This window comes from Leiobunum rupestre, chromosome 6 (genome assembly GCF_980474605.1).
Source record: "Leiobunum rupestre chromosome 6, qqLeiRupe1.1.hap1, whole genome shotgun sequence".
Taxonomy (NCBI): Eukaryota; Metazoa; Arthropoda; class Arachnida; order Opiliones; family Sclerosomatidae; genus Leiobunum; species Leiobunum rupestre.
In genome coordinates this window covers 46,138,178-46,150,531 of record NC_143389.1, presented here as the reverse complement: position 1 = coordinate 46,150,531, position 12,354 = coordinate 46,138,178, and the positions used below count along the sequence as shown (strand labels likewise).

Below are 12,354 nucleotides of genomic sequence, written 5' to 3'. Positions count from 1 at the left end.
TAAGTTTAGTTTCGATGCTGATATTGTGCAGAGTAATGAAATTTAAACAAGAACTACTACGAAATCTTTGTAGAATCGTACCTAGTTTTGGATAACAAATACAATAAACTGCAGTTCCTAACGCGTAGGTGGTAGAGCATTTAGCAACACCATTTTTGGTCCATATACTGTTATTGTCATCGCTACATAATTATTTTTAACAGACATATCACGCTATTCTCTATGTATAGTAACATAGCCCCACAGTTACGTTAGTCTAAATAGAAAATAACGATAATAAACATTTATTAATTTCAATGGTACCGTTTATATAGAAGCATATGGCAGATTCGGCACACTATATATTGACGATGTTTTTATTATTGAAAATGTACAATAATTAATATTGAGGGTACCAAATAGTTTCAATATTTTTCGCTCCGTAGTCTAACGCTGGTTCATCGCGGGTGGTCCCGCAATTTTTAACTATAAATTAAACGTTACTATTCAAGAGAGGTTAAAAACCTTATTATAAACAACAGTTTTGATCAACGTTGTTTATGAAAATAGTTCCACAATGCAACGCGGTCGAAGGTAGACGGGGGGGTACTTCGTCATTTCATCCCCCCCCCCGCGACCTACCATAGAAAATGCGATTTATAGATAACATACAAAATAAAAACTGTAAACGCATACCCCAAGGCTAGATAAAATCTGATATAACCTAAACATAATATTTTTCCATTTAAATATTATCTCAAAAAATGCCGCATTAAAATATATTCTTGGAGGGGAAAGATATTAGTTGTTTTTAATCACAAGTTCGAGGATCATTTAAAAGATGGACCCCCTATAATTTAGCGTCATTTTTAACTAAATCTTAATGATCTATTAAAACATTTTTATGCCTCCCAATTTATACAATAAATTGCCAATGAGGGAATATATATATTTTTTATTTTATAGCGTTTTTTTATATAATACAGGAATGCGTATAAAATATACTGGTTTTATATATATTACCGCCCTTGAAAAAAAATATCCCGAAAAACGTAACATATTGAATAATTTTAAAATACTGAGACGCGTATAGAAAATTTGCCAGAGGCTCGTTTTTTTTCTCATATATAATTAGCATAGGTTTTGGGCTTGTATACAGCGTAGTATATTATCATTCCAACCGCTTCTTCTAACTGTGAAGATTATCACCGAGTAATTTATATAACGGTCATTAGGCAAGGCCGATATATACATTTTGTTCTCCCAATTTTTATCGTCTTGTAAATAAAAAAAACCGGTTGTACAGACAGCCACTAGACGATAGTTAAGACAGGGCATACTCGCGGGAGATTGGGAGGAGGGGAGAGATATTATATTTTTATATAAATACTTCCCACGGAACCAGCGGAGATCAGAGGGGGGAGAGGAGATGAAAATTGTTACAATTGATGACGAGCTTGTTTCTGAAAATTGTTTCAACTTTTTTTTTCGACGCCTGAGGTCATTTATTTTCTCCCGAATCTTTAAGATGGCAACTAAAAATATTTATAACTATTTTTTTTCTGTTAAATCCATTAGCGGGGGGGTTTTCAATGATGGGGGTATTTTTATTATTATTTTTATTTTCAAATGCGATTTATACAGGGGGGGGGGGGGGGCAGACGTGGTTATATAGAAAGAGGGGGGGGGGCAAATAGAGGATTTCCCGTAGGGTCGCTTTATAGGAATACTTGAGAAAATACTCGGGCAATTATAGTTCCCTTTTCGGGGTGGCTATACATCCTGTTTACAAGCTATCCGGATTTTAATTACGAACCCAGACGTTACGGATTCCCCCTTACTTTTTTTACTCACTCTCTCCCTCTTTGAAACCCCCCGACATTTTTTTTTCAGAGTAGCATCCCCCCCCCCCCATCTGTATCTATACTACAATCGTGGTAGCGTAGACTTCACCCTCGTCCAGCGCTCTTGGACGAACCGACTTATGGGGGCAGGAGATTTGGCGAAAAAAAAAATATATATATATATCTGTCCGTTCTGCGGTGTGTTTTCTCTTTTTAGCTACATTGGCTAAAAACTGCTCCACGCCAGAAGCCCAGAAAAGCATATAGCACTTGCAAAATTTTTTCCTCTCTGGCTGTGGCTCTCCCTATTTTTCGTTTCCTTTTTTTGAGAATTTTCCCTCGGTAATTCCTGTGTTACGTATCTCTCTTTCTGGAGTCGCACTATCCCCCTTCCTTCGAAATGAACGTCTAACTACATTGTAGACTTTCCCTCCTCCCCCCCCCCCCCCGGGAATAAACTTGGTCTAGACCTACAAATTTATTTATCCTTTAGTTGCCACCGAAAAATGTGTTTATCTTAAAATTTAGCGGACGTTACAAATGTTGATAAAATTTTGCTACAACCGACTTTATTTGATAAAATAAAATAAAAATAATATTTTGACGATTGAAAATCAATGTTCCACGTTTATTTTAGCGCGTTATTTTTGGTTGACAGGATAAATTTAAAAAAAATAACCAACGCTATTTGTATTTATTTATTTAATAAATTTAATTGACGAGGCTAACAATGGTATAAAGATGTAGTCGGTTAATATCTAACGCTAAACGCGCATTGCAGGTAAAACATCATTACAGGCAGCAGTAGGTGAAAAGTAGTCTAGATCACCAGGAACGCGTATTATTTGATCAACAACAATATCATGAAGTAACTTATTTCGAGTAAATAAAGTTGTCATCTCAGCGTGTAATTCGGTTTTGTACTTAATTTACGGATGACAACTGCCATTAACAAGGATGACAGACTTAGCTAATAGAGTAGCTAAAGAGAAAGCAAAAAAAAAAGACGGCTTAGTGTGCCGTCAGCGCACCTTCAGCCCCGATCAAATTCAAGGGAATTTGTCCCCTCGGCTCGCAGTCAGTCTCCTCCTGACGCATCTTTAAAAAGCCCTTTCGAAGTTAAGCCTCGGCCGCGATTCATCCCTCGGCTACCTCTCGGATCTCTCCGTTTAAAACTCGTCCCTAGATTGATCTTGAGCTTCCCGTTTCATCTCACGCGTCCGTCGATTTTAAAGCCGCCCTCGGACGTCGAGAAAATGTAAAAACTAGAACGTAGATTGGGAGTGAAAAATAACTAAATGAAAAAGGAGAGATCGTCCGTACTTACGGGGATCCCAGCGAGCGAGCGCGGCCCCTCTTTCAGCCAGCAGCCGACGAAATTTCGCGCTATTAAAAATACGCGCCATCCCTATTTTTGCGTCGAGCAGCTTGCCAGCAGTGGCGGCGGAAGACGCGGGATCTCGCGGAGGGAACAGCCGCGATTTGGCTCGGCGAGAGCGGCTAAACAAAGGCCGGTCGCGTTTATCCTTAACTAGTTTAATCGTAGAAATCGCGACGAGCGACGGAAGGGTGAGTATAAAAAAGAAAACAAACAACGGTAACTTACGCGAGGCCTCACGGAGGACACTCTTCAGCAGCCATGTTGGGTTGGCAATCAATCTCCCAGAATCCCCTGCACCCGAATGACAAAAAATGGCGGCGGCCCAGGAACTGGAAATAGGCGCCGGCAGCGGCGGAGAGCGAGCTGAGCTCGAAAACCGAGTGGACGGTATGTTCTCGTTTGTCATCGCGCGTTCAAACTTAAGACTCGGCTTCTTCGGTCGGCGGGAGAACGTCGGCGGCCGAGCGCGATACTTTTTAACTTTTCATTTTTACGACGGCCCGCGATTTTCGAAGGGCGGCCGACCGACTTTTCTTTCGATGGAGAAAAGGGGGCAGACGGATAAAATAATATACCTGGATCGATTTTTGTTGTTTCCAAAAACTCTGGGCGGGGATTAATATAAAGGGGATGCCGTTAGGGGGGATGAAAAACCAAAATACCCGGGCGATATCGTTAGGACTCGGCGCGCTCCGAACGGCGAGTGTCGGTACGGGCGCGGCGGGATTCGCCGTTACGAGCGGAGGCGTCGATTTTTAGGCTTAGTCGCTGTTCGGGCCTTCTCCGTCTCTCGCGCACTTCGGGTGCTCTTAAGCAGTGTCTCTTTCCAGTCCAAGAGTCGCGGGCTGTGACGGCAGCCGGGTGAGGGTTGACTGCTCGCACACTGTCAGAGGCGCACAAACGCGGGGGACTCTCAGTCCGGACTTCTCTTTCGGCGGGCTTCCTCGCGCCAGCCAGCGGCAGCCTGCTTAGTCCGAACGCGCAGAGGGCTTGGCCCGAGATGGGGAGACTGCGCCGGTGGAGCCGCTAGGCGGAGAGAGATGGACCCTTAAAAATGACCAGTGCCCAATAATAACAATATTGAAAAAGTTATTGATGTCTCTCAGCGAGGGCGGACGCCTAAAAAACTAATATCGTACGACGATATTTATACCCCCCCCCCTTCGCGTCCTAACGGCGATAAATCCCCCCCATCCCATCTTCTCGTTCAACCATCACTGCGGCAGAAACTCCGAATATTTATCACTAAAATATCAACTTTCATTAAAAATAAAACCAAATATTTTTACCGAAAGAAAAACTGTAAAATAAAAAAAATGGGCGCGAAATGGCGAGAGGAGAGAGTGAGGCATATAATATAGGCGCGAATTAATGCATTACGCGTAGCCTAATTAGCGAGGGGCCCATTCTCTCAATTTTCCAGAAAAAGTAAGTACGCGCCGGAGAGAGAGAAAAATTATTAAAGCAGCTAGAGAAACTGAAAAAAAAACTCGTACATTTCGCTAGTGTACGTCACCCTAAAATTCCAGAAATTCATTTTCATAAATCTTATAAATTCCGCGAATAATAAAACGTAAATTTTCGTTGGAAAACGATCGACTTAACGTTTTCCAAGTTTCGCGTTCTAATCATTTTAATAATAATAAAAAAAAATAACCCAGACGTTTGGGGTGTGGAACCGCGATTCCGTGACTGGTAAATCGTAGCTTAAATTGAACGAATTCTTATAAGTTACGAAGTTACGGGATTATAGGCATCTCGGCGCCTCTATATGATTCAGCAGGGTTTATTCGAAATAAACCAATTTCGATAATAAAATGCCAATGTATTTACGCTTAATTACGATATAGAGGCTTACGTTATTAAAAACACGTACCCTACGGTAAATCCGTAGGGCGTACTGTCATTTTGGTGAACATTGGCGTTACGAGGGAAAAACCATCGACAAGGGGTAAAGAACGGAACTCAAAACAAAAAGAAGGTACTCACCCAATAACGGTAGTATCACGTCACTACACCTTTAATCACTAGCATGGTTACTAAAAGGTTGAAAAAGGGGGGGACTACACGGGCACCCTTAATTTTTTACGTTCAGCCCATATTTCGCGCTTCACGCTTGTATCGTGTATTTTGGCGCGAGCTCTTCCACGAGCAACTTTGACGGGAAAACAGCGTGGAATCGGACGCATGCGCCGTATCATCCTCCCAATTTAGAGAGAGAGAGTCTGACTGGGGTGGGGGATGGGAGGGGGAAATAGGTTTTGTGTCGGCACGAGCCTGCTGGCTTCTCCCGACTAAAAAATGTTCTAGCTAGGCGAGCACGTGTTGATGGTGTAAGTCCTAACGTACCTTACTTTTTTTTTCATAGTTTTTCAGAGACGTACTATACCCCCCTAGCCCCCCCCCTCGTTCTTTTTTATTTCTTTTAATATGTGCGAAGTGAAGTTAAACACGTGTGGTACCAGAGACACGGTGATCGATGGGACGGGCTTAAAAGAAAAGACAATGTTTTTTGTTTTTTTACGTTCAACGCGAGCGCGAAAAAAAATAGGTTTTCCCTAAATAAAAGCCGCCATCTTTCGGTTTGTTCTGGTATTATTATCGTTTAATTCGTGCTAGAAGAATGGGTCGCGCGTATGGTATAAAAACTTTACCCTCTCCCGGGGTGACTACGACGTTGAATGGTGATAATGGAACGTAGTATAGGCTTTCAAAGTAGACAGACGGATGTACGTTAATATTTAACTCCCCTAATATGTATTTTTTCTCTCTGTCTCCGTCCGTAAGTCCCCGGCTCAAAGCCTATATGTTAGAATGGTTAGCAAAATGATGCGGGGATGTTAGGAATTGACATTTGGTCGGCTGTTTTTCTGTAGGGCGGACTGACCCCCCCCCCCCCCCCCGCAATCGGGCGCGCAGGAAGAAGGGGGTTGCTTTCCCGCCTCATTACGACGCCTAATGGGTAAGCCCAACTCGCGGGGGCAGCCAGGTAATTGCCCAACTATGTTAGTATATAGCGGCTATCAGCTGCGCGAGAGAGTACCCCTTCTGTAAAAGGGTGGGGAAAAAATAGCTTACTAGACTAATAGATCTTACATGACTGGCGCTATTCGCTTTCCTAACGATGTATCGGTTTCAATTTTCTTGTTAAATGAAAATGTTTTTCCCCTTTATTGTACCTTACCGGTCCCAGACACAAATTCCCGAATTAGGGACTTTTCCGCCCGTTATCCATTAAACGCGCTACTTTTAATAGCTTTCGCGTTTTATATTAACTTAAAAAAGGTATTGCTATACCATGTTCCCCATTTATTGATCTCAATTTGGAGATTAAACTATTTGGAAATTAGAAATTTATTTTATATTTTAGTTATTTCATTGTATTGTACGTATAATTTTATTTATAACTAATACCATAAGTATAATTTTTCTTCCGAACGAAGTATTTTTTATTTATCTAGGCTAGTACTCTCGCCTCGCAACAAGAGGAGCCGGGTTCGATCCCATTAGAGATCAGCGGAACAAATAAATTAACCGGTAAAATTTCGATTAATCTTAAAAATTTTGGTTAACTGTTTATTTTTGAACATTTTATACGAATAAACAACGATTTTACATGCAAAAATAATCGTTTTTTTCTGATATTTTTTAGATAATTGTCGGTTATGAATAAAAATAAATAATTGGATAATTTCTTATTCAAACGCCGATCTCTAGATCCCAGCTTGTGGCACTGGGTGGAAAACTGGGAAAAACTCCTTCCGCGTGGCGTTTGCTAGTTCTTTCCCCATTGGTTAAAGGGGGTTTCCATAGAGTTTAACGTTAATAGAAAGTGTATGGAGTTGTTGGCTCGCGTGGCATTAAGGGCTTGCCACCACCCTCCTACGCGTTATAAGTTATTATAACCCGACCACCCACTATAAGGCTATAAAGTCGCATGATGACTTAGGCCTAAGGTGGTGCCTTGGGTATTGGCCTAGCTGATCATCATTTTGCGAGTGAAAATACGCCGCCATGTTAGGGTATAAAAACAGGTAAATGAGCCTGCTATACCTCAAACGTAATTTCTAACTTCTCCTTCGTAGCTAAATTTATTTATTTTTAAATCATATTTTATCTTGGAAAATCATTATATGATATATTTTGCACCTCACCATTTTCTTTTACGATACCTTTTTTGAAGATTAATGCTTATATACTATATTTCGTCACTTCTTCAATCTTAGGGGGAAGAATACAGTAAAAGCCTCTTTTTCGTTCAAGCTGAACGTTTCTGTTTTAACAATTACATAATTGAATTATATTTTTCTTATTAGGCTCAACCTTCCTCTAGCGCTTAAAATAATTTTGATAATTTTAATATTAATAGTTAACGAGATATAAGGTCGTAACTAAAGGGTAGTTTGGGCGCGTGCCCAACTTGCTTAGCTCCGGAGGTCCGAATTAAAACGTAAGAACTTAATTACTTTTTAATTTAAAATTGTCAAAATTATTTTAAGCACTAAACAAGAAGCTGTTCTACACTTAAATATTAATTTTATAAGTTTTAATACAAAATTAAAAGAGTTCAACTTGAAATAGCGCGAAAGTAGACCATGGCCACTGTAGTCTTCCCCCCTAAGGAATAAAAATTTCTATAGACGTAAATGAATGAAATCTGCCTCACCTTGTATCGAACCACGGCTTAAAATTGATGAAGCTATTCTCGAAGTCTCCTCGAAGATTTCCGTAGAAACTATGTCCGTTGTTGGTGATATTGTAGTCACTTAGAGGGGAAATGTTAATCTCCTAATAAGACGCGGTGAAAGTAATCGAGAGACGCTTTGATCCTCTAGGCTGGTCCGTCGAAGGTGTTTCTGAATGGGGGAACGAAATAATAAAACGTAAAATTTTAATAATTCACTTTTATCTTATCTTTCTATAAAGGGATAGGTTGTATATAGGTATTATAAAATGTGGTTTTTTTGGGCTCCAATACTATAGACCCCGCTATAGAGTGAAACCCCTTATCTATCGCAAACAACTCTTTTTCCTTATATAGGACACTCGCCTTATGCCATGTACCTCATAATTAGTTAATTTTAATTTTTTCCGCAATTGCGAAATATTCCCCTTATCGACCCTATCGACATCTATTGTCAATCCAGAGTAATCCCTTAGTTCTTAGAAGCGAAATGATAGGAAGAAAACATTTTTGAATAATAGATATTTTAATTGCAGGTATACTTCGAAAATATATTACACATTTAAGGACGATACGCTGATAAAGTTACCTCAAATCCGTCACATTTGGTAAGTCACCTACCTTAAAATTTAAGCTAAGAAACGCCTCATCTCCCGTTTCACCATGACCCGAACGATAAAAATAAATAACATCTTATTTTGGTAGACATGTCACGGAGATTTAAATAGTTTATATATTAAGTATAATATCCTGTTTTAAAATACTTCCTACGGCTTCAATAACATAACATCCTCCCTTAAATCAAACACGAAAGTGTGGGAACTAAAAATCCCATTGAGCAAAACAATAGTACATATAGATATATTTTCCGTCATGCATGTATAAAAATAATGGAAGAGGAAGGCGACATATATACGAAGAAATATTGATATACAACTAATAGCGATATAGCGAAGGGAGGTATGGAAATTTGATTACCTCTCTGAGCGAAGTAAGCGAGGCTGCGGCGAAACGCGTGTACCGAAAGGTATCGAAAAAAAGGCCAACTCCTCCTTATAGGTAAGCTAGTCAAGCTCACGCGAATCTAAAATCTGCTCTTTTATGATCAATTCGTAAAAGTCATGAGACCTGTTTGTTATGTTCCGAGGGGATGAGCTTTGGAGGGGATGGGGAAAAATTTCTATATATACCGACTAAATAATGATCTTACGGATGCGAGTATACGCTAATGAATAATATTTGCGGCTAAACTAGTCTACGCCGCTTCCAGAACTTGTTTACTCGTACGTTGCCCACTTTAAACTAAAATTTCTTATCACCGTCGAGATACGTTTAAACTTTTAATACTTACGTATTAATTCTCCGACGATTTTGATTAGTCATTCCCCTCTATCTTTTTTTTTTAACTTTTTTTGTATTTGAAAAAACTTTAAATTGAACGTGTATTTTGACCCATATCTCGGATTGGTTATCATGTAGAAATATCGCTTTCGGTAATTTTTAGCTTATATAATTCAATTTGAGAATCCTTGTATTTGACATGTTTGTAAACCACGTATTTTTTTACCAGGCCATGTGATTAAATACCCATTGTTATAGATTTTTAGGGCCTAAAATACGCGAATAATATTACCTTTAATCAATTTTTAGTTGTACTTTAGAAATGTTAATTTTTTTTTTACTGACAATACAAAGAAAAACGATTTATCAGAAAACAGAGTATGATTGGACTTTGTATACCATAACAGAACTGTTTACTAATTTTAATTACTTGAAATTATCTTTGATAATTGTTGCGTAATTCTATTTCAATACGTATTTACGAATTTCACAATATTGGCAGCTCAAGCGGGCGCCAGATAACTTTTAAAGTTCAAAAAACACGCTATATAAGATTCGGGTAGATATTTTTTTTTAAATATATACATATATAATGTTTATCATTTTTCTTATTAATAACGCTCGCAGCTTTGTGGCATTTGGGCTGGATGCGTATAGGCCTGTGCAGTTTGTTGTCTAACTGTCTGTAGAGTCCTTGACATTGCCAGATAAGAACGTTATCTCTCAATTTAGATTTACGTAAATTTTCAATGACTATTTTTCTCGCTTTCTAAAGCTTAACTTTCGAAAAAAAGATAACATTCTTTTTATATATTTCAGTCAGTGTAAACAAATTAAAAAAAAAGTTATTTTTTATCTCTCGGTTTTTTGGGAAAGTGATACGAGACGTTTTACGAGACTGATATGTTAGGCATCGTGACAGTCTCATTTTAAGTTTTTACCACAAAACCCAGAGGGAGGCGGATGGTTTTATTAAGGAGTTTAAGCACCTCGAAAAGCGTAGAGAAAAACGTACGGAATATTGGGTTTAATGAACGCTTTTCTTAAGACTAGAGGATGGTAGCTTATTTTGTCGTTAGTCTTAAGAAAGGTACGGAATAAAACCTCAAGTTTTTAGAGGTTTTTTTCATCGAGGTTTCGTGGAGCTTAAACTCGCTATTTACTCGTTAAATTTGAAGGGAAGATTTTCGCGTAAACTGTTTAGTTTAGTTTGTATAGTTAGTGAAATAGGCATTTTTGTTTATCAAAGTTGGCGGGGTATTAAATTAAATTTATCAGATGCGCTTTGAAGAGCGTGTTTTTGTTGATCTTGGAATGTTTACGTCTGATAAAATCGTAAATTAATTATATAGATTTTGCTTATAAATTCCAAATCCTTGCGCAGTATTTTCGAGGGGTCCAACATTCGTAAAAATCTCTTAAATGATTTTAAAATCTAGAAACCAACTTGAAAATAATAAAATCTGGTTAAAAAACATTTTTAAAAGCTTAAAATGTGACTAAAACACCAGACTTAACACGAAATTCGTACGCTGAAATCTCAAAATCAGTTTTAAAATCTTGATATCTGCCTAAAAAAAACAGAATGCACACGAAAATCGTACTCTGAAATCTCAAAATCAGTTTTAAAATCTTGAAATCTGCGATCTGCTTCAAAAACCCAGAATTCACACGAAAATCGTACAAGTTTATGAACTCTCAAAATCAGTTTAAAAATCTTGAAATTTGGAGATTCAAAATCCTGTACTCTAAATTTGGCGAGTGTTGAACCCCTCGAGTATTTTTCGTAAAATGAACTATGAAATTTTATAGCCGATATTGAAAGACATAGGTATAGCGCGGTACGTAAGATTTTATTTTCTTGAGAAACCAAGAAATACCGAAAACGGGCGCGCTTTCGTCCCAGCTGGGATATAGGAGGTATTTCCAACGCGGGGTGACCCGTTTGCCAGGGAAACGGAAGAAGCAAAAAAAAATGGGAAGTGGAGGGTCAAAGGTTAAAGTTACGTAAACTGTTTGACCCGCCCTTTTTCATCAAAGAGCGCGTCGATAAATGTTTCATCGTCAGTCTGGCCGAGGGTCGAGCCGCGGCGTGTGAGGTTTTTATACTTTGAAAGGCCAAAAATGTAAAAAGGGAAGAAATCGTTTTAAAAAAGAGGAAATGAAGGGAGAAGGGGAAGTAAATATACACCGGATGTATACGGAACACGGCGAAAGGATAACAATTGAAGCCTAGGCCCGTTTTTAGAGAGAGCGTCTGGTTGGGGGGTCGGAAAGTTTTTAAAGAAAATTTTCGCATTTTCCCACAGAAAGTATAAAAATACGAAAACTCAGTCTTCGCCTCCGCGCCCTAAAGTTCAAAGAAAAGCTGTAGGCCCATTTTAAAAATATTCTTTTTATTTCCACATGGAAAACGGGACTGAACGATTTGGAAATTTCGGCTCGGGACGGTAAAATGTAAGCCGATTTCGACCCTTTTCAAATCGCGGTACACCTGAAATTTCCGTATTATGTCAAGAAAGCGTACCCCTTTCTTCACGCTCGGTTCGAAATTTCGAACGATGACAATTAAAGAGTCGAGGCTAGGCACCGTACGATTTCTGACGTCCCAAGGTCGCGGGTTCGGGTAGAAAATTGAACCGGTCGTGGGATTAAATGTAAACTAAAATTTGGGGGAAATTTTAAGGGAATGTACCGACATAATCCCCGCCTTGACGAGTAAATTTCGGCGAACTGACATCCGAAAAGTCAGTTTCAACGTCACTCTTTATCGCTGCCTTTCGCGTTAAATAAAGTAAAGATCCACCTGCATCTATTTACTGACGAACGAATATAGAATGAAATAGTTTGTAGATTACAAAGTACTCTTTCGGAAAAAAGCTTCATTGTTGAAACCTTTACAATTGACTATTTGAAATATATCAGTAAAATAATTATTCGTAAACAATGGAAGTAAAAAAAACTTGCGTTCCAATTATTCCAAAAACTACTAATTTAAATTCTTTTTTTAATATATATTATTTATATTGTGTTTTATGTTTAAACAAACTGAAAAATGTCGTATCAACGTGTAATTTTTAAAATAAATGTAAACGAATATTATTGAATGCGATGAATAATATTTA

General features: G+C 38.5%; 2 protein-coding genes across 8 annotated transcripts in view; one reads left to right on the top strand and one right to left on the bottom strand.

Moving 5' to 3' along the window:
- Positions 1-8,973, bottom strand: part of LOC149941156 (uncharacterized) — a 37,760-nt gene extending 28,787 nt beyond the window's left edge. Inside the window, exons 1-2 of one of the 3 annotated variants that reach the window (XM_090179847.1) lie at positions 8,867-8,973; positions 7,871-8,060 (exon numbers count right to left, since the gene is read on the bottom strand). The gene's annotated coding sequence lies outside the window, so the exon portion shown is untranslated. Of the gene's footprint in view, positions 1-3,429; positions 3,539-5,193; positions 5,275-7,870; positions 8,061-8,866 lie in introns of those variants that run through there. The other 2 variants (XM_090179849.1, XM_090179846.1) reach the window with 2 other exon arrangements.
- LOC149941155 (uncharacterized) overlaps positions 3,251-12,354 on the top strand; it is an 89,120-nt gene continuing 80,016 nt past the window's right edge. For 2 of the 5 annotated variants that reach the window (XM_090179861.1, XM_090179863.1), the window contains exons 1-2: positions 3,513-3,591; positions 8,425-8,496. The gene's annotated coding sequence lies outside the window, so the exon portion shown is untranslated. Of the gene's footprint in view, positions 3,393-3,507; positions 3,592-6,665; positions 6,742-8,424; positions 8,497-12,354 lie in introns of those variants that run through there. The other 3 variants (XM_090179862.1, XM_090179866.1, XM_090179864.1) reach the window with 3 other exon arrangements.